Source organism: Mirounga angustirostris, unplaced genomic scaffold (assembly GCF_029215605.1).
Source record: "Mirounga angustirostris isolate CCGP_5_RB_7025 unplaced genomic scaffold, mMirAng1.0.hap1 SCAF_3, whole genome shotgun sequence".
NCBI lineage: Eukaryota > Metazoa > Chordata > Mammalia > Carnivora > Phocidae > Mirounga > Mirounga angustirostris.
In genome coordinates, this window is record NW_026991711.1 from 64400843 (window position 1) to 64426760 (window position 25918).

The window sequence follows — 25918 nt, forward strand, 5'->3', positions numbered from 1 at the left end:
AAAATAATATCTACAATTTCTATAGCCATTTATAATTTACAAAGTGCTGCCCCATGTTATTTTGTTTAATCCTCACCAGAATAGGTGTTCAGACTATATTTTGTAGATGCAGAAACTGAAGCCAGAACCTGAATCTATGCCCCCAACCCCAGCACAAAGCTTTTTCCTCTTAACCACAACTGCTCTGAATACGTGAAAATAAGAAATGAGGCTGCTTAGAACTCCCTTCTCTTGGGTGAGAACCATAAAGAAGATTCATGATTTAAAATTAAGAGAGTTATCAATAAAAGCTAAACTATGGAATAGTCCAAGTGTCCATCAACTGATGAATGGATAAAGAAGATGTGGTATATATACATACATACATACACACACGCATACACACACAATGGAATACTACTCAGCTTCAAAAAGAATGAAATCTTGCCATTTGCAATGATGTGGATGGAGCTAGAGAGATTTATGCTAAGCGAAATAAGTCAGCCAGAGAAAGACAAATACCATATGATTTCACTCGTATGTGGAATTTAAGAAACAAAACAGATGAACATATGGGAAGGGAGGAAAAAAGAGAGAGAGAGAGAGGGAAACAAACCCTAAGAGACTCTTTACAGTAGAGAACAAACTAAGGGTTGATGGAGGGAAGTGGGTGGGGGATTGGCTAAATGGGTGATGGGTATTAAGGGGGCACTAGTTACGATGAACACTAGCTATTATATGTAAGTTGATGAATCACTAAATTCTACTTCTGAAACCAATACTGCACTATATGTTAACTATATGCAAACAATGAATCATGGAACACTACATGAAAAAACTAATGATGTACTATATGGTGACTAACATAACATAATAAAATAAAATAAAATATTTAAAAATTTTTGAAAAAAAATAAATAGATAGATAGATAGATAGATAAAATGAAGAGAGATACTAATGGAGCCTGAAAAGACACTGAGCAAATCTAACTAGACCTATGAAAAAAAATTTTGATAGAGAAAGAGAGCTGAGACATGGAAGTGATCATTTCAGCCTCTAAGGAAGTCACTAAAAAATGAGAACCATTTTAGCATTAGTATGACGAATGCTAAAGCAGAGGTTCTGACTGGTGCTACCAAAAAAAAAAGAGAGAGAGAGTCTGGGATTAAAACACCACATTTGTAGTCATAAGAAGGATAGATCTAGGTAAAACCTGCTTGTAACTGTAAATCAATAATATCTCTACTGTAGTCAAATAAATAAGACCTTTTAAAAAGAATTTGAGTGTAATAGTAAGATTGCTGAAGGACATGGCAATTTCGAAGAGGTTTATGAGGAAAACTACACTATTCTCAAGCAAAGTAGGGAAACTCGTGGTCTGAAAATTGTAACTGAAAAGAAAATTGTTAAACTTACATTGATAATCTTTTTTTAAAAAAATATTTTAGGGGCGCCTGGGTGGCTCAGTTGGTTAAGCAGCTGCCTTCGGCTCAGGTCATGATCCTGGAGTCCCGGGATCGAGTCCCACATTGGGCTCCCTGCTCGGCGGGGAGTCTGCTTCTCCCTCTGATCCTCCCCCTCTCATGCTCTCTGTCTCCCATTCTCTCTCAGATAAATAAATAAAATCTTTAAAAATATATATATATTTTATTTATTTATTTGACAGAGAGTGAGAGAGCACAAGCAGAGTAAGCAGCAGAGGGGGAGGGAGAGGCAGGCTCTCTGCTGAGCAGGGAACCCAACTCAGGGCTTGATCCCGGAATGCAGGGATCATGATCTGAGCCAAAGACAGACACTTAACCCACTGAGCCACCCAGGCACCCAGGATAATCTCTTTTAATTGTGCTGTATCAGTTGAAATTATTGTTCAGTTTCCTGCCTTTCTAGATTGAATGACTTAAACTCACTATTTCCACAGCTTGTAAAAGCATTAAACATCCCCATGATCCCTTTCTACCTTTATCTTCTACTTCCACATGTGCTGTTTTGGTGTTTCACTGTGTCAACCAAATTGTGAACTCATACCTTTTACTGGTTTCAAAAAAATTAAAACAAATATTACCTTTTTAAAAATCATATTCACACTGATCATTATGAGAAATAGAGATTATAGATTTCAAAAGATTCAAAGAGTATGGCATAGCTCCAATTTTAAAATTCATCTTTCAGATACCATTTTTCTCAAAATTTCTCTGGCAGTAATGGAATTTGGAGGTCCTGACTTCATCCCTTTTCTAGCCAGCACCTCATCTAGTCTCCCAACCTGCTAACTGCTCTTGTTTTTCACTGACCTCCTCTTTCTTTTCATTTTCTTCTCCCTCCATCTCAAGAAGGGGAAAAAGTTTCTTGTGTCAAGTTTAACAACTTAGTGATTGTCTTTTGTTGCTGAGATGTGCCTAAGGTCTCATGATCCAAACCAAGAGATTACTCAAGCATTTTTCTCCCCCAATACCTCTTAACTCTAGTAAAGGGGAAAAGAATGGAACAATAGTCATAAATGATCAAACAACTCTGGACACCCATTTATTTGAAAAGAAACATACATTTAAAACCAACTTAGATAATGTATTATTTGTCCTATATATATCATATTCATAGTTGTTTTAAAAGCAAACTACTTATATGTATCCAGGTCACATGAATATGAAGGATTAGTAAGCAAAATCCCTCATACTGAATTATAAAGGACATAGCATGTGGAATGATACAGCATAGTTCAAAGTTTGTCTCCCCCACTACCTTAGGCAAGTTAACTTGCTCATAATAGGGACTTACTTAATATTTACTAGCTCAAACACCAGCTGTAATAACACCAATGGTGTATCAATATATTTCTAAGTTGCCTTATGTCATCATATTGGATAATCACCTCAAAACCCTAATTATCAATGAGTATTTGCCTTCTCCTCCCTCTCCATTACTGTAGATATTCTGAATTTTATTTATGTGGGCTTTTCATTGTCCCTACTGAAATTCTAGGCCCCAAAAAAAAGGAGGGTTGGAGGAGCTAAATAAATGTTAGACTCATGGCATTGCATGTATATTCATGGCAAAGAACATATTTCTGTATTTTTTACTTTCCAGTAATTTTTTTTCTAGGGTAATTCCAATATAAAATATGCAAGCAATTGTAAAAGAATACTTTCAGCTAAAAGTGGGCACACTTTAGGATGAAATTTTTATCTCTTGAGTTTTTCCTTTTTTTTTTTATTATGTTTGTTACCATACACTACATCATTAGTTTTTGATGTAGTGTTCCACGATTCATTGTTTTCATATAACACCCAATGCTCCATGCAATACATGCCCTCCTTAATACCCATCACTGGGCTAACCCGTCCCCACACCCCCTCCCCTCTAAAACCCTCAGTTTGTTTCTCGGAGTCCATAGTCTCTCATGGTTCATCTCTCCCTCCGATTTCCCCCCATTTGTTTTTCCCTTCCTTTTCCTAATGTCCTCCATGCTATTCCTTATGTTCCATAAATAAGTGAAACCATATGATAATTGACTTTCTCTGCTTGACTTATTTCACTTAGCATAATCTCCTCCACTCTCATCCATGTTGATATAAAAGCTGGGTATTCATCCTTTCTGATGGCTGAGTAATATTTCATTGTATATATGGACGACATCTTCTTTATCCATTCGTTTATTGAAGAGCATCTCCACTCTTTCCACAGTTTAGCTACTGCGGACATTGCTGCTATGAACATTGGGGTGCATATGGCCCTTCTTTTCACTACATCTGTGTCTTTAGGGTAAATACCCAGGAGTGCAATTGCTGGGTCATAGGGTAGCTCTATTTTTAAATTTTTGAGGCACCTCCACACTGTTTTCCAAAGTGGCTGTACCAACTTGCATTCCCACCAACAGTGTAAGAGGGTTCCCCTTTCTCCACAACCTCTCCAACATTTGTTGTTTCTTGCCTTGTCAATTTTTGCCATTCTCACTGGTGTAAGGTGGTATCTCAATGTGGTTTTGATTTGAATTTCCCTGATGGCTGATGATGATGAACATTTTTTCATGTGTCTGTTAGCCATTTGTATGTCTTCTTTGGAGAAGTGTCTGTTCGTGTTTTCTGCCCTTTTTTTGGCTTGATTATTTGTTTTTTGGGTGTTGAGTTTGATAAGTTCTTCATAGATCTTGGATATCAGCCCTTTGTCTGCAGTGTCATTTGCAAATATCTTCTCCCATTCTGTGGGTTGCCTCTTTGTTTTGTTAACTGTTTCCTTTGCTGTGCAGAAGCTTTTTATCTTGATGAAGTCCCAAAAGTTCATATTCGCTTTTGTTTCCCTTGCTTTTGGAGACATGTCTTGAAAGAAGTTGCTGTGGCCGATGTTGAAGAGGTTACTGCCTATGTCCTCCTCTAGGATTTTGATGGATTCCTGTCTCACATTGAGGTCTTTCATCCATTTTGAGCTTATCTTTGGGTATGGTGTAAGAGAATGGTCAAGTTTCATTCTTCTGTATATAGCTGTCCAGTTTTCCCAACACCATTTATTGAAGAGACTGTCTTTTTTCCATTGCATATTTTTTCCTGCTTTGTCGAAGATTATTTGACCATAGAGTTGAGGGTCCATATCTGGGCTCTCTATTCTGTTCCATTGGTCTATGTGTCTGTTCTTGTGCCAGTACCATGCTGTCTTGGTGATCACTGCTTTGTAATATAGCTTGAAATTAGGCAACGTGATGCCCCCAGCTTTGTTTTTCTTTTTCAACATTTCCTTGGTGATTTGGGGTTTTTCTGAATCCTTACAAATTTTAGGATTGCTTGTTCCAGCACTTTGAAAAATGCCATTGGAATTTTGATCAGGATGGTGTTGAAAGTATAGATTGCTCTGGGCAGCACAGACATTTTAACAATGTTTATTCTTCTGATCCATGCGCATGGAGTGTTTTTCCATCTTTTTGTGTCTTCTTCAATTTCTTTCATGAGTGTCCTGTACTTCCTATATTATAGATCCTTTACCTCTTTCGTTAGGTTTATTCCAAGGTATCTTATGGTTTTTGGTGCTATTGTAAATGGAATCATTTCTCTAACTTCTCTTTCTACAGTTGCATTGTTAGTGTATAAGAAAGCAACTGATTTCTGTGCATTGATTTTGTATCTTGCCACATTACTGAATTGCTGCATGAGTTCCAGTAATTTGGGGGTGGAGTCTTTTGGGTTTTCCACATAAAGTGTCATGTCATCTGTGAAGAGAGAGAGTTTGACTTCTTTGCCAATCTGAATACCTTTTGTTTCTTTTTGTTGTCTGATTACTGTTGCTAGGACTTCTAGTACTATGTTGAACAATAGTGGCGAGAGTGGGCATCCTTGTTGTGTTCCTGATCTTAAGGGAAATGCTCTCAGCTTTTCCCCATTGAGGATGATATTCACTGTGGGTTTTTCATAGATGGATTTTATGAAATTGAGGAACGTTCCCTCTATCCCTATACTCTGAAGAGTTTTAATCAGGAAAGGATGTTGTATTTTGTCAAATGCTTTTTCTGTATCAATTGAGAGGACCATATGGTTCTTCTCTCTCCTCTTATTAATGAGTTTTTCATTTTACTTGAAAATTATTTAATTCATATGTAGCTGAAGGTTGCACAGGGTGAATTTGTACCGGCAATTTTATCTATTTTTCATGGCAATAAGAAACTCAAGGATAGAAACTACTTTCCAGACATTTAGGTCACTCTATCTCTTCACTGCTCTGCTCATGTATCTCATTCTTAACTCTCACATGCAAACACACCCCACCTTAAAACAAATTCTCAGACTCACAAGAGACCAATTTCATGAATTAAATGAAGTCAGCCAAAGGGAAAAAGAAGAGGCAATTTTAAGTCTAATTCTTTTTGGATCACAAAATCTGAGTCTTGGGCTGCTTCCAAACACCTGCACCTAACTAGGAGAGCAGAGACATGTTTTGTGGCTCTCTAACCAACAACCACTTAATGAAATAAACATTACAATTTTCATAGGATAATTTTCATGGAAGTGCACTTGGTTAAGAAATGGTACATAATATTATGCATCTTTGTATCCATGAATAAAAATATACTTCAGGTTATAGAGATACAGACAAATACAACCTGTCCTTTATAATAGCAGTAAACATCCAATAGTATGTAGAGGAACAGTGAAAACAAATAACAAAACTACACAATCTATGGAGCTCCTATGTTACATCACCAGACCAGCATACATCAACCCTCACTCCAACACCCACTCCCCAGGTATCCTTGTTCAGTAAAGTTATATACATAGGAGTTCCTTTTTTTGTAAGTAGAATAGAAGAATGGAGTTTGTGGTTGAAGTTTAATACTAAGAAAGGAGAAGGATGGCAAAGATGCTATCATGTTTGCTCCCAACAGAACTTTTGTTCTATGTTTAAAACCCTATGATTAGTGGGGCAGGGTCCAAAAATGGTTAAACTGTTTTGTATAAAAGAGTCTGTAAATTACGGGACCCAAGAAGAGGTTCTCTGACACTTCAATTTTTTAAATGCTGAGGCATAAAATTGAAGAAGACGCCATTCTTCCCAGTACTGCCCAAAATCCTACAATACTTTGTCAGCTCAAGGGCTATAGCTTAAGAAGGATTGCAGATATTTTTCTTAGAGTAAACTAGTGCTCTCATGATGTAAAGTGGCAAGTGAGCCTTCTCAGGCAGTAATTCTATATACTTTTGAGCTAGAACATAAGAATGTGACAACAAGAACAAAGTGACAACTACATCTAGAATGTGCACATTTTGAAGCACCCACTTGTGGAGATAACTTGAGCAATATATTTAGAGTGATAGATTGAGATCTTGCTATTATACAGATAGAGGCTAGCACATCAGCAGTTTTGGGGCTAAATGTATATTGGAGTTTTAGAAAGCTAATAAATGAAATCAATTTTTCCCCTCCCAACTTCAGTAATGATCAAGTGATAGAAGGAAGGAAGAAAACAAAACACCAATTTTATTACTAATGAATTGGGAGATGTGGTTTGGGTGTTCATTAATCATGAGTTTCCCCAAATTAAATAGAGTTACCATCCTGGCACAGAAGTGTTAAAGGCTGCAGACCTCCCCAACAGGGGCAGAGTCTGCAATGGAAGGTCATGACAGAATGTATGTTTTCTGCAGGCAAATCCAGAGGGGGAAAAAAAGAATTAGGCTACATATGCAAAATTCTTCTTTCCAAACTCGCCAATCTTTCCAACCTTGCCAATCACCTTAGGAGCATTGAGGAAAAGAGTAGAATAAAACACCAGTTTTATTCTCATGGAACTCCTTCTATAAAGAAAGATGAAGCCTATGGATATGATGTTCCTCCACCATCAGCAATGTACAAGGAGCCTGACACTGGGCCAATCAGGTAGCAGACTATTTATGGAACAACCTACCATAATCTAGGCACTTGCCAACAATACCAGTTAGATACCAACAAATATTTGTCTTCCTAACCATAAAACTTAGTATATATTAGGTGTATGCTCATTTCTACACTTCTTACTTTTCTAAAGGGCTGGAGGAAGAAGTATGCTTCCTAAACATAACTGGTGATAAATAAGGCCATTTAGTAACCCTGTGATTACAAAGGTGATTCAGAAAAAGATTTCCATTGATATTTAGATTGTCCGTGGAGGTGGGGAGGGATGAGCAATAGAGATTAGATTCAAATTCAAAATAACTTTTATAAAGTGCCCACTCTGTGTCAGGCAAGAGTTAATACGTTCACAAACAATTTCATTTAATATAATTTAGTACTTAAAACAACCACATTATAAGAAGTAAAATTAAGGCTCAGAAGGTTAAGTAATTTGTCTAAGGAGTCATAGGAAAGAAGAGGTAGAATGATATTTTGAACCAAGTATGACCGACTTATTTCATTCTGCTGCTCAGCAGCCATTATCAGTATCAGATATCAAAACAATCATAACTTTAAAAAAATGAATTTGGTAAACAAAAGTAAAAAAATAAACCCTATTGGACTGTCAATCATACTAAATAAAATAAAATAAAATAAAATAATTTACTTGATATCATAACAGCTCTTTTCTTTTTTTAAAGATTTTTTTTATTTTTTTTTATTTTTTTGACAGAGAGAGACATAGTGAGAGCAGGAACACAAGCAGGGGGAGTGGGAGAGGGAGAAGCAGGCTTCCCGCAGAGCAGGGAGCCCAACGCAGGGCTCAATCCCAGGACCCCGGGATCATGACCCGAGCCGAAGGCAGACACCCAACGACCGAGCCACCCAGGCGCCCTCATAACAGCTCTTCTAAAATCAATTTTAAAGGATGTGTTTAATCTTCAAGGCACCTTTTCAGGGAACAATTTAAAGGACTAACACCAAATGACTAGTACATCAGTAAAAGGTTTTTGTTCACCCTTAAAATCATTGTGTATATGTCCTTCATCAAGCCCAAACCTTGGAACTTCTACCAAAATTAGATTTTCCTTTGACACTGCACAGATCAGGATAACCCAATGATAATCACTCCCTTGCAGGCATGCACATGAGGCATTTTAAATGCTTGAGGAGATAATCTATGGACTCAAACCAACATAAAAGCTGAAGTAAAAGAAAGCAGGCCTTCTTTTTTGTGAAATGATAGCTCAGAGAGGCAGTACACGGTGTCCTGAAGGTATATCAGGAACCATAAGGCTTAGCCTGTGTTTTGATTGTTCCCAGAGGCTCGCTTGGCTTTTCTGGCACACTTCTTTTCAAATTTATTTTCTACCACACCACTTCTTGGAGTGATTAGAAACAAATACCAATGCCAAGCAAGTCCAAATATGCCTGAGATCCTCTTAAACAGCTTGCCACTTCCTGCGGCTTTCATTGGCAATTCCATGATGTGGTTAGCTAGAGAAGTTTTAATTCAAATTTGGCTAATGCAATTAATTAATTTGGAATTTTGACTGGTTCACTTTTAAAAGTATTTCTAGACTTCTTTTTGGAAAGAACAAATTATACCCTAGGTTAAGAGACAGAGCGATTTTATATAGACTTAATTAGCCTCAAACATAGTGTAATAAGCAATGATCTAGAGAGTATGACTTAAGAGACATCACAGAAATCTAAATTATCTCAATGTGGTTTTGCTTCTCTTACTTTCCTTGGTACTTCCCACCTTTTTATCCACCTTACTTCATGGATTCACCACTTGAGTCCCTCATCTGAGTTGGAAAACTAAAGTAAATTATCTCTAAAAGGCTGGTAAAATGCATGTTATGTAGAAGAGTAAATGGAGAAATGGTAGTGTTGAAAGGGGGTTTCATCTCCCACTGAAGAATCAGGGTGAACTGCTTTATGAGGCTGGCCATTTTTCATCTTTAGAAGCAGAAATTGAAGAAAAGCTATGCATGTTGCACTGAAGTACAGATAAATCATCTCATGCCTATTACTTTGTGAACTTGCCAAGAGTAGGTCCAGTTTCAAACTTAATGTATGTTATCATAGAGTTCAGAGTAATTCCTGGACATGGTCAGTTCAGTAGTATGTAAACAATATGTAAACTGGTGGGGGGGGAAGCATTCTTGCTTTCCCTATATCAATTTCATCATCTGAAAGATGTGAGAGCTCTAAAAAGAACACATTCAGACTATGAAAAAAAAAATCTGATGAAGAGCACTTCCAAAATGGCCAAGTAATGATCTCAAAAAATCTTTTCCTCCCTAAAAGCAGTAAGAATATCAAAATTTTTAAAAATCAACATTTTCAGAACTCTAGAAATTAACTGGAACCTTGCAACAATATTAGGAGAATTTATTCAAGGGAGAAGACAGAATATTCAAGGGAAAAGGAAGAAAGAACAGCAAGCATTACAACGTTTTAACTCACCCTATTCTCATTCTCCTCTCCCCAGTTTCACAGTAACCATGAAAACCAATAGCCTCACATATATGGTAGCTGCAAAAACCATAAACTTTGCTAAGTTCCCACTGGAGAGGGAAGTATAGGTTTGGAACTCCTAAAATATCCCAATTCCCATAAACTCGTCATTATTTGACTTGTCTAGTAGCTCCTTAGAAGCCCTCACTTGCAGTACTCATCTCTATGTGACATAACTGAGATCTTGTTCGCTGTAAACAGCTTTCCCCAGGGCAATATTGATTGACAACAATCATAAGCAATTGTCTAACACCACGGCTGAATAAGGTGGAAATAACAGTTGAGGCAAAAAAGAGGCTGACCAAAAAAATCAAAAGGAAAAGCTGAGGAATCCAGTATCTATAGTAGGCTGTGAAAAGCTCCAAAATTATCTGGGAATTTAGAAGCCCATGTGAATATGCAGATGTATGGTTTATGTTTTTTATTTTATGTATATCATGATGTTTTGATATCTTAAGAATATTTCTGGCTGGAGAAAGACTGCACCTCCTGGGACTAGCCATTTCTTAGAGATAGCAAAGGATTCAGGGGGAACATGCCTTTAATATGCAAACTAACTGGTCCAGAGCCATACATCCTCTGTCTGGCTTGAATAGCTCAGGAAGCAAATTCCTCTGCCTCAACAGTCCCAGGCAAGATAACAGTACCTAGAGACTATCTCCATAGCCCAAAATCCACTGGAATTATTCAAACTAGTCAACCTAACCTGTTTACTCTGCCCTGTCTTACCTTTCCTGAGGAAACCCCAATAAAAGCTCTGGCTTAGACTTTCCCCTTGCTCCTCTCTTCTGTCTCCTGACCACAACCTGGTGTTTCTCACGTGGTCCTGTGTGGTGTGCCAGGACTCCTATTTATAGAATCTGTGAGTATAATAAATTTTGTTTATTGAAACTGAGACTCTCCTGTGTCCCCTCTATGGCTATGCCTGACTGACCATCACATAAAAGAACAGAGGACAGCCATATGGGCATGGCAAGGAAATACCTGAAAAGTATTCACATATAATCTCTTGCCTCAGGCTGACCTCACATCTCCACACAAGCAGGAAATAAAACCTAAGACAGAGTTGTAGACTACTGGAATACTGAAGGCATGCCCTAACTTGCACACAGCCCTACCACAAAGGTTTGGAGATGTATTGATTGAAAGCATTTAAAAAATCTCTGTCCAATCATTAATTGACAACAAAGCTAGCAAAACAGATACTTCCATGGCCACATATGACAAAGAATAGAGACTTTACAAATTTGTTCAGGAGAGTCACTAGACAAATGAGCAAGTATCAGTAACAACTACAATAATGAATAGCAATAACAACAAACACTAAAGGGACATGTGAGCTCCAGAGTTGCTTCATACTATTATTTTAAATGTCCAGTTTTCAACAACAACAACAAAAATTCTGAGACATACAAAAAATAGGAAAGTATATTCATACACAGAAGAAAATAGTCAATAGAAATCATCTTGAGAGGTGGTTCAAGATGGTGGTATAGAAAGATACTGTATCGCCTCCTCCCACGGACACACCAAATTACAGCTACATAAGGAAAAATTCCCTCTGGAAAGGCCTAAGAAGTATCCTTATCCCAAAGGATAAAAGGGCCACATCAAGATAGGTAGGAGAGACAGAGATACAGTCTCGCCAAACACCCCACCATCAGCATGGCAACCCACAATCAAGAGGGATCTCATAAATATGGAGCTTCTCCCTGAAAAGCCAGCGGTTCATGCCCCACATCAGACCTTGGGAGCTGCACCAAAGATATGAACCCCCAAAATGTCTGGCTTTGAAAATCAATGGGGCTTACATCCAGGAGACTCAAAGGGAAGTAGGGAATTGAAATTCTGCTCTTTGAGAGCTTACACACAAATTCACTTGCCTCAGAACCCAGCACAAAAGCAGCAGTTTGAAAAGTGCATAGACCATATATGAAGAAAATTCATTTGCTAATATTAAAGCATCTATTGGAGGAGCAGGGGCCTGTCAGGATTCTCTCTAGGGACAGAGATGCTGGCAGGTGCTATTTTTGTCCTCTCCCTCTATTTTGCAAGTGCCAACAGACATGGACAGTCACAGTGCTCTCTCTCTACCCCACTATAGCTAGCAGCCATGCCCTGCCTCTGCACTATCCCACTGCTTTGGTAAAGCCTACAGGTGCAGAGCAGACTTACGTTTGCCCACTACCTCACTAAAAGCCAGTAGGTGCACTCTGGACCTGCACTCTCCTGCAGCCTCACTAAAGTCAATGGGCACAGTCCACACAAAAAATGCTCCTTGATTGCCAGTTCTGGTGGCCAAGAAGGCTTGTGTTCTTAATCCCCAAGAGCTTGGAATAATTAGAGAGACTGTTCTTGGCAGGTAACAATCCCTGGGCACTGCATAGACAATAGAGTGAAACACGTCTCCAGTCTTCTGGTAGAAAAAGTCCTATTTATTTGTCTTGGAACTTCAGCCTGAGAACCAGGCTTCAATTTTGCACAAACCTAGAGGTTATGTATGTGCTTTCAAGGAATATAGGCCAGGGGATGCCACCTTTGTCCTCTCCCCTGGCCTCACTATAGCCCAATGGTACCTCCCAGAAACGAGCTTAAACACTTATCTAGAGCCCCAATTTTTGCAATTGTAACTCAAGGGACACCTCCAGATCATCTGGTGTAGAAGGAAGCAGTGTTTACAATTAAGGTCCCACGGGACTGTATATATTTGCATACTTTCAAATCTGCTACCTAAAACCTGGCTTCCAATCACCCTGAAACTAGGCACTGACTGAGACCCCTCCCTTGGAGCACTGAAATGTCTTGGTACAACCTCAAGAACTGGGACCTATCATGAATAAGTCAGGCTACTTAGACAATCACAACGGTTTAAGAAACAATCAAGAGCTAGAGCAAGGTTGAGCAATAAGGTTCAACTCCTAAACAAGGCTGCTCCTTCAAGACTGTTTTGCCTTACACACAGCAACAAACACAAAGAGTGAAGCAAAATGAGGAAACAGAGAAATATGTTCCAAATGAAAGAACAAGATAAAACCTTAGGGGGAAAAAAAACCTTTATGAAATGAAGATAAGTAACTTATCTGACAAAGAGTTCAAAGTAATGGTCATAAATGGTTGAGGAGTTGGGAGAAGAAGGAATAATCACACTGAGAACTTCAACAAGGGGACAGAAAATATAAGTATTAGAAAATATAAGAAGTCACAAAGCTGAAGAATACAATAACTGAATTAAAAATACACTAGAGGGTTTTGTTCAACAGCAGACTAGATGAAGCAAAAGAAAGGATCAGTGATCCAGAACACAGGGCAGTAGAATTCACCCAAACAGAGCAAGCAAGCAAGAAAAAAGAGAGAAAGAAAAGAAAAAAGAATTTTTAAAAGTGAAGACAGCTTAATGGATCTACAGAATAACATCAAGCAGCAAAACATTCACATTATAGGGGTCCCAAAAGAAGAGCGAGGAAAAGGGGAAGAAATTATATTTGAAAATATAACAGCTAAAAACTTCCCTAACCTAGGAAAGAAAACAGACATTCAGATCCAGGATATAATAAAGATAAAATGGAAATAAATGAAATAGAAAAGAGAAAAACAATAGATAAAATCAGCAAAATGAAGGAAAAGTTATGTATAACATATCTAATTGGATGACTTAGACAGTGGGAAGAACTGCCCAGAGTATACACAGGAGCAGAGTAAATAATGCTACCTGACAACTCCCCTGAGTAATGGTGGAGAAGAATGTAGGGGAAGAGAAGGACAACATCATCATACTAAAATATCCCTAACAGTGAATCCTGCACCCCTTCCTACAGATGTTTCAGTTCCCACCAACTTTAACAGAAGAGAGTTGACATTTAGAAAGTCATTTCACTCATGCAGTGTCAGAGTCTAATTGCAATAATGCATCAAGTCTAGCTTAATACGTTGGATATTTAAGGTACCAGAAAGATCCACAGAGAAATGTCCACTTGTGGTATTTAGCAGTACAGCAACCAGATGCTTATCTGTAAGATCAGGTGGTAGGTTATATATCCAATAGTTCACCAAATTCAGATTGGTGGCAACTGCCTATGAAAGGCATATCAATGAATTTGGTGATGAGGAGTCATACAGGCTACCCTGTGAGAGACAAAGAGAGAAGAGAGGTTATGTATCCATCTCCTTCCCTTCCCTCTACCATATCTGGGATATATTGGAACCTAAAGAATTAACATCCTACCAGTTGAGAGGACTTCTACCTATCAATGTGATGTAGGGCAATCTGTCCTTTACCATAGGCAAGGATAGTGCTCTTGATCCAACCCTCAGGGTAGTGAACCCAAATCTTCTGGATTGGATTCTCTCTTCATTCAGTAACAATTTCTATTTTATATACTGTTTTTCATCTCATGGGGCTACCTGGAGCCAAAAGCAGGGGCACTTTAAAGGAAATATTAAACTCAAGACCTCAAATTGAGGTCATTATCTTTTAGGTATGTGTAGGAAACAAACAAAAAAAACATTCTCTGCATCTGGAAAATAAATGAATAAGGTTACTGACTTTCACCAACTGCTATTTAATAGCCATCCTAATCTTTCAAGAAAGAATTGAAGGAGGTAGAAGGCCCTTAGAGGGTCGCAATGGAGACTGAGTTATCAAATTATAAAATAAAAGTGTACAGCTGAACAAAAGGGGTGCACATCCTATTTAAACATGCACTGCTTGACTGAGTTATATAATCCTGGCAGAGGCTACCTAGTCCCCATCCATCAGCCACTTAAGCTGATCCTTTAATTATCCATTATAATGCTCAACCACCCCTGCAGCTTGGGAGTTTTATGCAGCATAAAGAGTCCATCATATGCCCCACTATTGGGCCCACTGATGTGTACCTTAGGCCAAATTCTGGATTATCAAAAGCAATGTGCTTAAGGTACCCAAACAGAAAACAAATGTAGTCTTGTAGTACCAGAAAGTGTGGCCTGAGTCAGTGGAATATATAAGAATGGCTAGGTCGGGGCGCCTGGGTGGCTCAGTCGTTAAGCGTCTGCCTTCGGCTCGGGTCATGATCTCGGGGTCCTGGGATCGAGCCCCGCATCAGGCTCCCCGCTCAGCAGGGAGCCTGCTTCTCCCTCTCCCACTCCCCCTGCTTGTGTTCCCTCTCTCGTTGTGTCTCTCTCTGTCAAATAAATAAATCTTAAAAAAAAAAAAAAAAAGAATGCCTAGGTCAACCACCTAAAAAGTGTCAAATGCAGTCAGACTCAGGCAGAACCCTTTGGACTGGACAAGAGGCCCAACATGATCTAAACAGATGTCATCAAGACCTCTCATGGGCTATGCAAGAGCTTCAGTAGTCAGCTAGACCCTCCAACTACTGGGCCCCTTTTTTATTTGTGGAGGCAGAGATGGCCAAAAGTTGGCAACTGTTTCTCTGAAATGAGATATGGTACCCCTTCTCAGATCATCCCCAGGAATTTTACTTGAGTATAGTAGGTCCTTGTACTTTGTCAGTGTTAATGGCTCAGCTATGTTGTGCTTGTCTCAATGTGATCTCAGGGTATCCAGTCCTTATTGGGCAGTGCCCTTGTCTGGACCCATCAGGAGGTCCATATAGTGGAAGGCCAGTGTTCCCTCAGGGAGTGGGACTTTTTCCATATCACAGCATACGTGTTCATTGCAGGTAGCCAAGGAATTTAGGAACTTTGTGGAAGGACATTAAAGGTATATTACAACCCATTCCAATAAAGGCAAAATGATCTAGATGGAAAGTGATGCTGAGAAATGCATTGTAGATATCACCTGCCACATACCAAGTTCCCTTGGCTTGTGCAATAGCCTACAGGCAGTCACAGTATCAGCTCCACCCAGTGCCAAGGACAGTACTGTAGTATTGAGCCCCCTCAGTGATGATTCTCTAGCTACCCAAGGTCTTGCACACAGGCCAGATGGGACTTTTAAATGGAGAAATAGTTTCACTTAGGCTTTCTTAAGCTTGGCAACAGGGCCATTATTTCTTCTTCTCCCCCAGGCAGCTGTTTTTGGATGACAATGGCACCAAGTGCTGGTAGTCAGGTGGGTCCAGGATCTTCTACATGCCCCACTAAGATGGCCCTTATTGAAGTAATTCCCATTAGGGGTTGGAAGTGAAGATGAGCCTGAGTGCACATAAATAATACATCTCAACCAATAATACATTAGGTAGTATAGGTCATAACAATGGAGATTTATAGGGACCCCAAAGTACCCATACATAGTCAAGCCCTGGGTAAAGGTCTCAGTGAGACTAAAACCATAAACTATTATCTGTTTCACCTCATTCTGGTACCAAGAATTGTGGGGATCACAGTCACCTGTGAAACAGCATCTGAAAGGCCCAAGAAGTTCAATTCTTCCCCACATCCCCACTGAACCCTGACCTTGGCATAAGAACTCCAGTCCCCTTGAGGGGCTGAGGACCTCAACCTAACCCCTACTCCTGCTTATTTGTAAAGCTAAGAGTTCTGGGCAAAGGTGTTTGGAGCTGTCCAATTCATCTCAGACTCACTGGGAGAGAAGGAGGGAATGGTTACTTGCATCAGTCACAGAGACATCATCATGTGAAACGTAACAGAACTGCCTATAAGGATCACCATGGCCCAGTACCTGATCATGAGTTCCTTGGTAGTGCAATCAATCTCCTCTTTTGAGTCCCATTATAGAGTAATCAAATCTAGAGATCTTTTGAAAAAGGCCCTTGTCCAAGTTGCTCAGGAAAGGATGCCCCATTACTACTCCTTCATTGCTTTTTCTGTTGCTCACGTGCAGACAGTGAGCAACAGAAAGAGACCCTGGCAGAGGAAGTCAGAAAAAGAGCACAAAGACAAAGCAAGTGGAAAGAAAAGCATAGACAGAGAAACTGAGACCAGATGATAGACCTTACAAGAGAGGCCACAACTGCCCTTTTCTGAGGAACTGACAATGGGATTGCTATTGAGTGAGCTGGGCTGATCTTATCCTGCTCCCCAAAAGGCTGGATAAGAGATTATGAGACTTCCCATACTTTCCCACACATCTTCACCTGCTAACTAAAGGAACCAATGATATTTGCCTTCCTCACAACTAACACGTTTGGAAAGGATGTGCTGATGAGAGGTCAGTTCCTGCATAGTTTTGTATGCAAAGCTCACAAACTGGAATTTGACCCTGTGGGAGACAGGAAGTCACTGAAGAGCTTTATGCCAGAATGACATAAACAGATTAATGTTTAGAAAAATCACTTTGTGGGGGCGGAGCAAGATGGCGGAGGAGTAGGAGACCTGGATTTCATCTGGTCTCAGGCATTCAACTGGATAGGGATCAAACCATTCTGAACACCTACAAACTCAACAGGAGATCGAAGAAAAGAATAACAACAACTCTATGAACAGAAAAGCAACCACTTTCTGGAAGGTAGAACGTGCAGAGAAGTGAATCCAAGGTGATATTCAGGAGGATAGATGGCGGGGGAGGGGGGCCTCTGTCAGCCGCTTCTGGCAAGTGATAGAGCAGCGGAGCAAAATCGGAACTTTTAGAAGTCGGCTCTGCTGAGGGACATCGCTCCAGTGGCTAAGCGGTGGGTGGAACCCTCATGGGACAGTGTGGTCTCAGGACCCTCAGGGTCACAGAAAGACCAGGGGTGCCTGAGTGCGGCAGAGCTCCCAGGTATCGGAGCAGGGAAGCTGGCTGCAGAGACGGAGCCGAGGAGTGGGCTCTCAGCTCGGGGTTGCCATAAACCATGATCCGCGTCACAGTCGGGCCGCTGCTCCTCCAGCAGGGACCCAACAAGCAGCAGATCCGGGGAGACTCCACTTCCTCCCCCAGAAGGAGTGGCATGGGAGCGCACTGCAGGAATCTGCTGGGTTTGGAGACTCCACACTGGGGTTGGGTGCCAGAGATAGAAATGCTCGGTCACAGGCCAGGTGAGCACAGAGTGTGGCCAGAGACCACAGAGACGGGAGTGATTGACTGCTTTTCTCTGGGGGCTCACTGAGGAGCAGGGCCAAGTTCTAGGCTCCTCTGGAGCAGAGATTGGGAGGCTGCCATTCACACTCTCAGCCTCCAAAGCTGTATGGAAAGCTTGCAGGGAACAAAAGCTCCCAAGAGCAAACCCAAGCAGATTACTTAGCCCGGATTGGCAAGGGCGGGGCAATTCCGCCTCCGACAAAGACATTTGGGAACCACGGCAACAGGCCCCTCCCCCAGAAGATCAGTGAGAACAGCCAGCCAAGACCAAGTTTACCATCAATGAGAACGGCCGAACTCCAGTGCTAGCAGAATAATGCACATAGAATCCATGGCTTTTTTTACAATGATTCTTTAGTCTTTCAAAGTTAATTTTTTTTAACTGTCTTTTCTTTTTTTTTTTTGAATTTTTCTTTTTCCCTTTTTCAACCAACATCTTATCAATCCCTTTTTTAAAAAACATTTTTATTTTTCATTTTTAGAGTCATATTCTATCCCTTCATAGTAGTTACCCTTATTTTTGGCATATATATATAAGTTGTTCTCTCTTTAAAATTTTGAGATAGTTTCTTCTAACAAATCAAAATATATCCTAAATCTCTAGTGTATGGTTTTGTTCTACTCTCCTGCCTGATCACATTCTCTCCCTTTCTTTTTCTATTTTTTTTTAATCCTCTTCTTTCTTTTTTCAAACAACTTCTTATCAATTCCTTTTATAAAATTTGTTATAATTTTTTTCTTTACAGTCATATTCCATCCCTTCATCATACCAATCCTTATTTTTGTACATATATAAGTTTTTCTTTCTTTAAAACTTTGGGAGGCACTTTCTTCTGACAGACCAAAATACATCCAAAATCTAGTGTGTGGCACTGATCTATGCACCAACCTGATCATATTTGATCATATTCTGGTTTTTTTTGTTTTGTTTTGTTCTGCTTTTGTTTGTTTTTATCTTTTTATTTTTATTTTTATTTTTTTTATTTTTCTTTTTTCTTTCTTTCCCTTTCTTTTCCCCCGGCTTCAGGTCTTTTCTGATTTGTTTGGAGTATATTTTCTGGGGACATTGTTACCCTGTCAGCATTTTGTTCTCTCATTAATCTATTCTCCTCTGGACAAAATGACAAGACAGAAAAAATCAACTCAACAAAAAGAACAAGAGGTAGTACCGGCTGCCAGGGACCTACTCAATATGGACATTACTACGATGTTGGATCTAGAGTTCAGAATCATTACTTTAAAGATACTAGCTGGGCTTGAAAAAAGCATGGAACTTATTAGAGAAACCCTTTCTGGAGAAATAAAAGACTAAAATCTAACCAAGTCGAAATCAAAAAGGCTATTAATGAGGTGCAATAAAAAATGGGGGAGCGGGCGCCTGGGTGGCTCAGTTGATTAAGCGACTGCCTTCAGCTCAGGTCATGATCCTGGAGTCCCTGGATCGAGCCCCGCATCGGGCTCCCTGCTCGGCAGGGAGTCTGCTTCTCCCTCTGACCCTCCCCCCTCTCATGTGCTCTCTCTCATTCTCTCTCTCTCTCAAATAAATAAATAAAATCTTTAAAAAAAATGGGGGAGCTTACTGCTAGGATAAATGAGGCAGAAGAGTGAATCAGTGATATAGAAGACCAAATGATGGAAAACAAAGAAGCTGAGAAAAAGAGAGATAAACTACTGGATCACGAGGGCAGAATTCGAGAGATAAGTGATACCATAGGATGAAACAACATTAGATTAACTGGGATCCCAGAAGAAGAGAGAGAGGGACAGAAGGTATATTGGAGCAAATTATAGCAGAGAGCTTCCCTAATTTGGGGAAGGAAACAGGCACCAAAATCCAGGAGGCACAGAGAACACCTCTCAAAATCAATAAAAAGAGGTCAACACACGGACATCTAATAGTAAAACTTACGAGTCTCAGAGACAAAGAGAAAATCCTGAAAGCAGCTTGGGAGAAGAGATCTGTAACCTACAATAGTAGAAACATTAGATTGGCAACAGACTTATCCACGGAGACCTGGCAGGCCAGAAAGGACTGGCAGGATATATTCAGAGCACTAAATGAGAAAAATATGCAGCCAAGAATACTATATCCAGCTAGGCTGTCACCGAAAATAGAAGGAGAGATAAAAAACTTCCAGGACAAACAAAAACTAAAGGAATTTGCAGACACAAAACCAGCCCTACAAGAAATATTGAAAGGGGTCCTCTAAGCAAAGAGAGACCCTAAAAGCAACATAGACCAGAAAGGAACACAGACAATATACAGTAACAGTCACCTTACAGGCAATACAATGGCACTAAATTCCTATCTTTCAATAGTTACCCTGAAAGTAAATGGGCTAAATGCCCCAATCAAAAGACACAGGCTATCAGACTGGATTAAAAAACAAGACCCATCAATATGCTGTCTGCAAGAGACTAATTTTAGACCCAAAGACACCTCCAGATTGAAAGTGAGGGGGTGGAAAACTACTTACCATGCTAATGGACACCAAAAGAAACCTGGGGTGGCAATTCTTACAACAGACAAATTAGATTTTAAACCAAAGACTGTAACAAGAGATGAGGAAGGACACTATATCTTACTTAAAGGGTCTATCCAACAAGAAGATCTAACAATTGTAAACATCTATGCCCCTAACATGGGAGCAGCCAATTATATAAGGCAATTAATAACAAAAGCAAAGAAATACATTGACAACAATACAATAATAGTGGGGGACTTTAACACCCCCTTACTGAAATGGATAGATCATCTAAGCAAAAGATCAACAAGGAAATAAAGACTTTAAATGACACACTGGACCAAATGGACTTCACAGATATATTCAGAACATTCCACCCAAAGCAATGGAATACACATTCTTCTCTAGTGCCCATGGAACATTCTCCAGAATCAATCAAAACCTAGGTCATAAATCAGGTCTCAACTGGTACCAAAAGATTGGGATCATTCCCTGCCTATTTTCAGACCACAATGCTTTGAAACTAGAACCCAATCACAAGAGGAAAGTCGGAAAGAACTCAAATACATGGAGGCTAGAGAGCATCCTTCTAAAGAATGAATGGGTCAACCAGGGAAATTAAAGAAGAATTTTAAAAATTCATGGAAACCAATGAAAATGAAAACACAACTGTTCAAAATCTTTGGGATGCAGCAAAGGCAGTCCTAAGAGGAAGGTATATAGCAATACAAGCCTTTCTCAAGAAACAAGAAAGGTCTCAAGTACCCAGCCTAACCCTACACCTAAAGGAGCTGGAGAAAGAACAGCAAATAAAGCCTAAACTCAGCAGGAGAAGAGAAATAATAAAGATCAGAGCAGAAATCAATGAAATAGAAACCAAAAGAACAGTAGAACAAATCAACGAAACTAGGAGCTGGTTCTTTCAAAGAATTAACAAGATTGATAAACCCCTGGCCAGACTTATCAAAAAGAAAAGAGAAATGACCCAAATAAATACAGTCATGAATGAAAGAGGAGAGATCACAACCAACACCAAAGAAATACAAACAATTATAAGAACATATTATGAGCAACTATACGACAGCAAATTGGATAACCTGGAAGAAATGGATGCATTCCTAGAGATGTATCAACTACCAAAACTGAACCAGGAAGAAATAGAAAACCTGAACAGACCTATAACCACTAAGGAAATTGAAGAAGTCATCAAAAATCTCCCAACAAACAAAAGCCTAGGGCCAGATGGTTTCCCAGCAGAATTCTACCAAACATTTAAAGAATTAATACCTATTCTTCAGAAACTGTTCCATAAAATAGAAATGGAAGGAAAACTTCCAAACTCATTTTATGAGGCCACCATTACCTTGATCCCAAAACCAAAGACCCCATCAAAAAGGAGAATTACAGACCAATATCCTTGATGAACATAAATGCAAAAATTCTCACCAAAATACTAGCCAATAGGATCCAACAGTACATTAAAAGGATTATTCACCACGACCAAGTGGGATTTATCCCTGGGCTGCAAGGTTAGTTCAACATCCGCAAATCAATCAACGTGATACAATACATTAACAAAAGAAAGAACAAGAATCATATGATCTCTCAATAGATGCAAAAAACAATTGACAAAGTACAGCATCCTTTCTTGATCAAAATTCTTCAGAGTACAGGGATAGAGGGTACATACCTCAATATCATAAAAGCCATCTATGAAAAACTTACAGCCAATATCATTCTCAATGGGGAAAAACTGAGAGCTTTCCCCCTAAGGTCAGGAACACGGCAGGGATGTCCACTATCACCACTGCTATTCAACACAGTATTAGAAGTCCTAGCCACAGCAATCAGACAACAAAAAGAAATAAAAGGCATCCAAATTGGCAAAGAAGAAGTGAAACTCTCACTCTTTGCAGATGATATGATACTTTATGTGGAAAACCCAAAAGACTCCACCCCAAAACTGCTAGAACTCATACAGGAATTCAGTAAAGTGGCAGGATATAAAATCAATGCACAAAAATCAGTGGCATTCCTATACACCAACAACAAGACAGAAGAAAGAGAAATTAAGGAGTCGATCCCATTTACAATTGCACCCAAAACCATAAGAGACCTAAGAATAAATCTAACCAAAGAGGCAAAGAATCTGTACTCAGAAAACTATAAAATACTCATGAAAGAAATTGAGGAAGACACAAAGAAATGGAAAAACGTTCCATGCTCATGGATTGGAAGAACAAATATTGTGAAGATGTCAATGCTACCTAGAGCAATCTACACATTCAATGCAATCCCCATCAATATACCATCTACTTTTTTCAAAGAAATGGAACAAATAATCCTAAAATTTGTATGGAACCAGAAAAGACCCCGCATAGCCAGAGGAATGTTGAAAAAGAAAAGCAAAGCTGGCAGCATCACAATTCCAAACTTCCAGCTCTATTACAAAGCTGTCATCATCAAGACAGTATGCTACTGGCACAAAAACAGACACATAGATCAATGGAACAGAATAGAGAGCCCAGAAATGGACCCTCAACTCTATGGTCAACTAATCTTTGACAAAGCAGGAAAGAATGTCCAATGGAAAAAAGACAGTCTCTTCAACAAATGGTGTTGGGAAAATTGGACAGCCACATGCAGAAGAATGAAACTGGACCATTTCCTTACACCACACACAAAAATAGACTCCAAATGGGTGAAAGACCTCAATGTGAGACTGGAGTCCATCAAAATCCTAGAGGAGAACACAGGCAGCAACCTCTTCGACCTCAGCCACAGCAACTTCTTCCTAGAAACATCGCCAAAGGCAAGGGAAGCAAGGGCAAAAATGAACTCTTGGGACTTCATCAAGATAAAAAGCTTTTGCACAGCAAAAGAAACAGTCAACAAAACCAAAAGACAACCAACAGATGGGAGAAGATATTTGCAAATGACATATCAGATAAAGGGCTAGTATCCAAAATCTATAAAGAGCTTATCAAACTCAACACCCAAAGAACAAAGAATCCAATCAAGAAATGGGCAGAAGACATGAAGACAGAATACATAAACAGACATTTTTCCAAAGAAGACATCCAAATGGCCAACAGACACATGAAAAATTTCTCTAAATTGCTCGGCATCAGGGAAATCCAAATCAAAACCTCAATGAGATACCACCTCACACCAGTCAGAAATGACACATGTTGGCAGGGATGCAGAGAAAGGGGAACCCGTCTACACTGTTGGTGGGAATGCAAGCTGGTGCAACCACTCTGGAAAACAGTATGGAGGTTCCTCAAAAAGTTGAAAATAGAGCTACCCTATGATCCAGCAATTGCACTACTGGGTATTTACCCCAAAGATACAAATGTAGGGATCCGAAGGGGTATGTGCACCCTGATGTTTATAGCAGCAATGTCCACAATAGCCAAACTGTGGAAAGAGCCAAGATGTCCATCGACAGATGAATGGATAAAGAAGATGTGGTATATACATACAATGGAATATTATGCAGCCATCAAAAGGAATGAGATCTTGCCATTTGCAACGACATGGATGGAACTGGAGGGTGTTATGCTGAGCAAAATAAGTCAATCAGAGAAAGACATGTATCATATGACCTCACTGATATGAGGAATTCTTAATCTCAGGAAACAAACTGAGGGTTGCTGGAGTGGGTGGTGGGGTGGGAGGGATGGGGTGGTTGGATGATAAGACACTGGGGAGGGTATGTGCCTTGGTGAGCACTGTGAATTGTGCAAGACTGTTGAATCACAGATCTGTATCTCTGAAACAAATAATGCAATATATGTTAAGAAAAAAAAAAGAAGATAGCAGGAGGGGAAGAATGAAGGGAGGGAATCGGAGAATGAAGGGGGGGAAATCAGAGGGGGGGACGAACCATGAGACACAATGGACTCTGAAAAACAAACTGAGGGTTGTAGAGGGGAGGGGTGTGGGAGGATGGGTTAGCCTGGTGATGTGTATTAAAGAGGGCATGTTCTGCATGGAGCACTGGGTGTTATGCACAAACAATGAATCATGGAACACTACATCAAAAACTAATGATGTAATGTATGGTGATTAACATAACAATAAAAATATTTTAAAAAAAGAAAAATCACTTTGTGTACTGTAGAGACTAGGCTGGAGAATTAAAACTAAGTGGAAAGAGAGAACATTATAATATGTTAATTTTTAATACGTGGTGTCCCTGTGTGACTTCATTTTTTTCTGCTCTTTTGTCACTGAGTTTGTATCTGCCAAAAGTAAACTGGGTACTAGTGGTTACAGTAAATGTGAGCAGCTATAGTCAGCTTGATAAATCTAAATAAGGAATTTATTTAATTCTCAGTTGTAGGGCTTTTCCTATCACTTCTCTTGACCTAAACAGAGAAAGTCAGACTATGCATGAATAAATATCATAGAAGTGAGAAGCATTTAAGACAAAAATTTAAAACAAAGCAGTGTAAGTCACAAAAAAGTTTCAATTATGGCATAGGAAAACTCCAGAAACAAAGTCCCCAGTGATACAGTAATAACCTATTACTTGCTTTCCCTTTTAATGTAGTATATTAGAATGCAGAAATGTATCATTAGTACAATGGTCCCCAAGGACAAATATTTCTAGTTTCCTAAGCTATATAATAACTGAGTTTAAATACACTGGAGGATCTTTAATTTAGTTATGTTTAAGTCTTACCTTTCATCTCCACTAACAATTCTAGTTTTTAAGTTCATACCCTTTGGGTTGCAAATCTTTGGTGGAAGTTTTGAGAAAGCTATTTAAATGTTCAATCTAAACAGTCATGCCCTAGAAAGAAGCCAAATAAAATAAGCCAGGGAATTTTCTGATTAAAAGACTTCAAAGAAATTGCAACAAGCTGTTTTCCTTCCACCATCAATTTATTTCCTCTGACAACTGAATAAGAGGAAACAGTCTGTGGTAAAAAAGACTGGTTTAGATACATGTCAGGAATCACTGATAGTAAGACTTCCTAAATAAACAGTCAACTGAAAGGCAGAGAGAAAGGAAACTAACATTTGTAAAACCCTTTTAAAAATTGGTCACTTATAAATATATTGACTCTCCTAGAATTTGAGAGCATCCATAAATATTTCCCCCTTTCCTGGCCAAAGATCAGAACCCATTAAAAAGCAAACAGTTAAGGGACGTCTGGGTGGCTCTGATGGTCAAGCGTCTGCCTTTGGCTCAGGTCATGATCTCAGGGTCCTGGGATGGAGCCCTGCATTTGGCTCTCTGCTCAGTAGGGAGTCTGCTTCTCCCTCTCCCTCTGCCTCCTCACTGCTCATGCTCTCTCTCTCTCAATTAAATAAGTAAAATCTTAAAAAAAAAAAAAAAGTAAACTGTTAAGACAGAAAGAGATTGAAGTATCACCTCATTACTGGCAAAGGCTATGTGAGAGAACATGGCTAGGTATTGTTGAGCCACAGAATTAGTCAGATTGACCCAAAGTCAAGGGGGTGGAATAGATGGGAAGGATGGCTTGACTTAAGCATGCCCAGTTCCTCACTCTAATTCATCCATCATAAACCACTCCTTCCCTGGAGAGGTGCTTGGGGCAGGGGGAAGCCATATGCTAATAAAGTTCCTTTCACTTGGAAGGATTTCTTAGAGCAAGGAGTA

At 39.5% G+C, this 25918-nt stretch overlaps 1 long non-coding RNA gene across 3 annotated transcripts in view; it reads right to left on the bottom strand.

The window, feature by feature from the left end:
- Positions 1-25918, bottom strand: part of LOC135363842 (uncharacterized) — a 478080-nt gene that overhangs the window by 223106 nt on the left and 229056 nt on the right. The gene's annotated exons all lie outside the window — the stretch shown is intronic.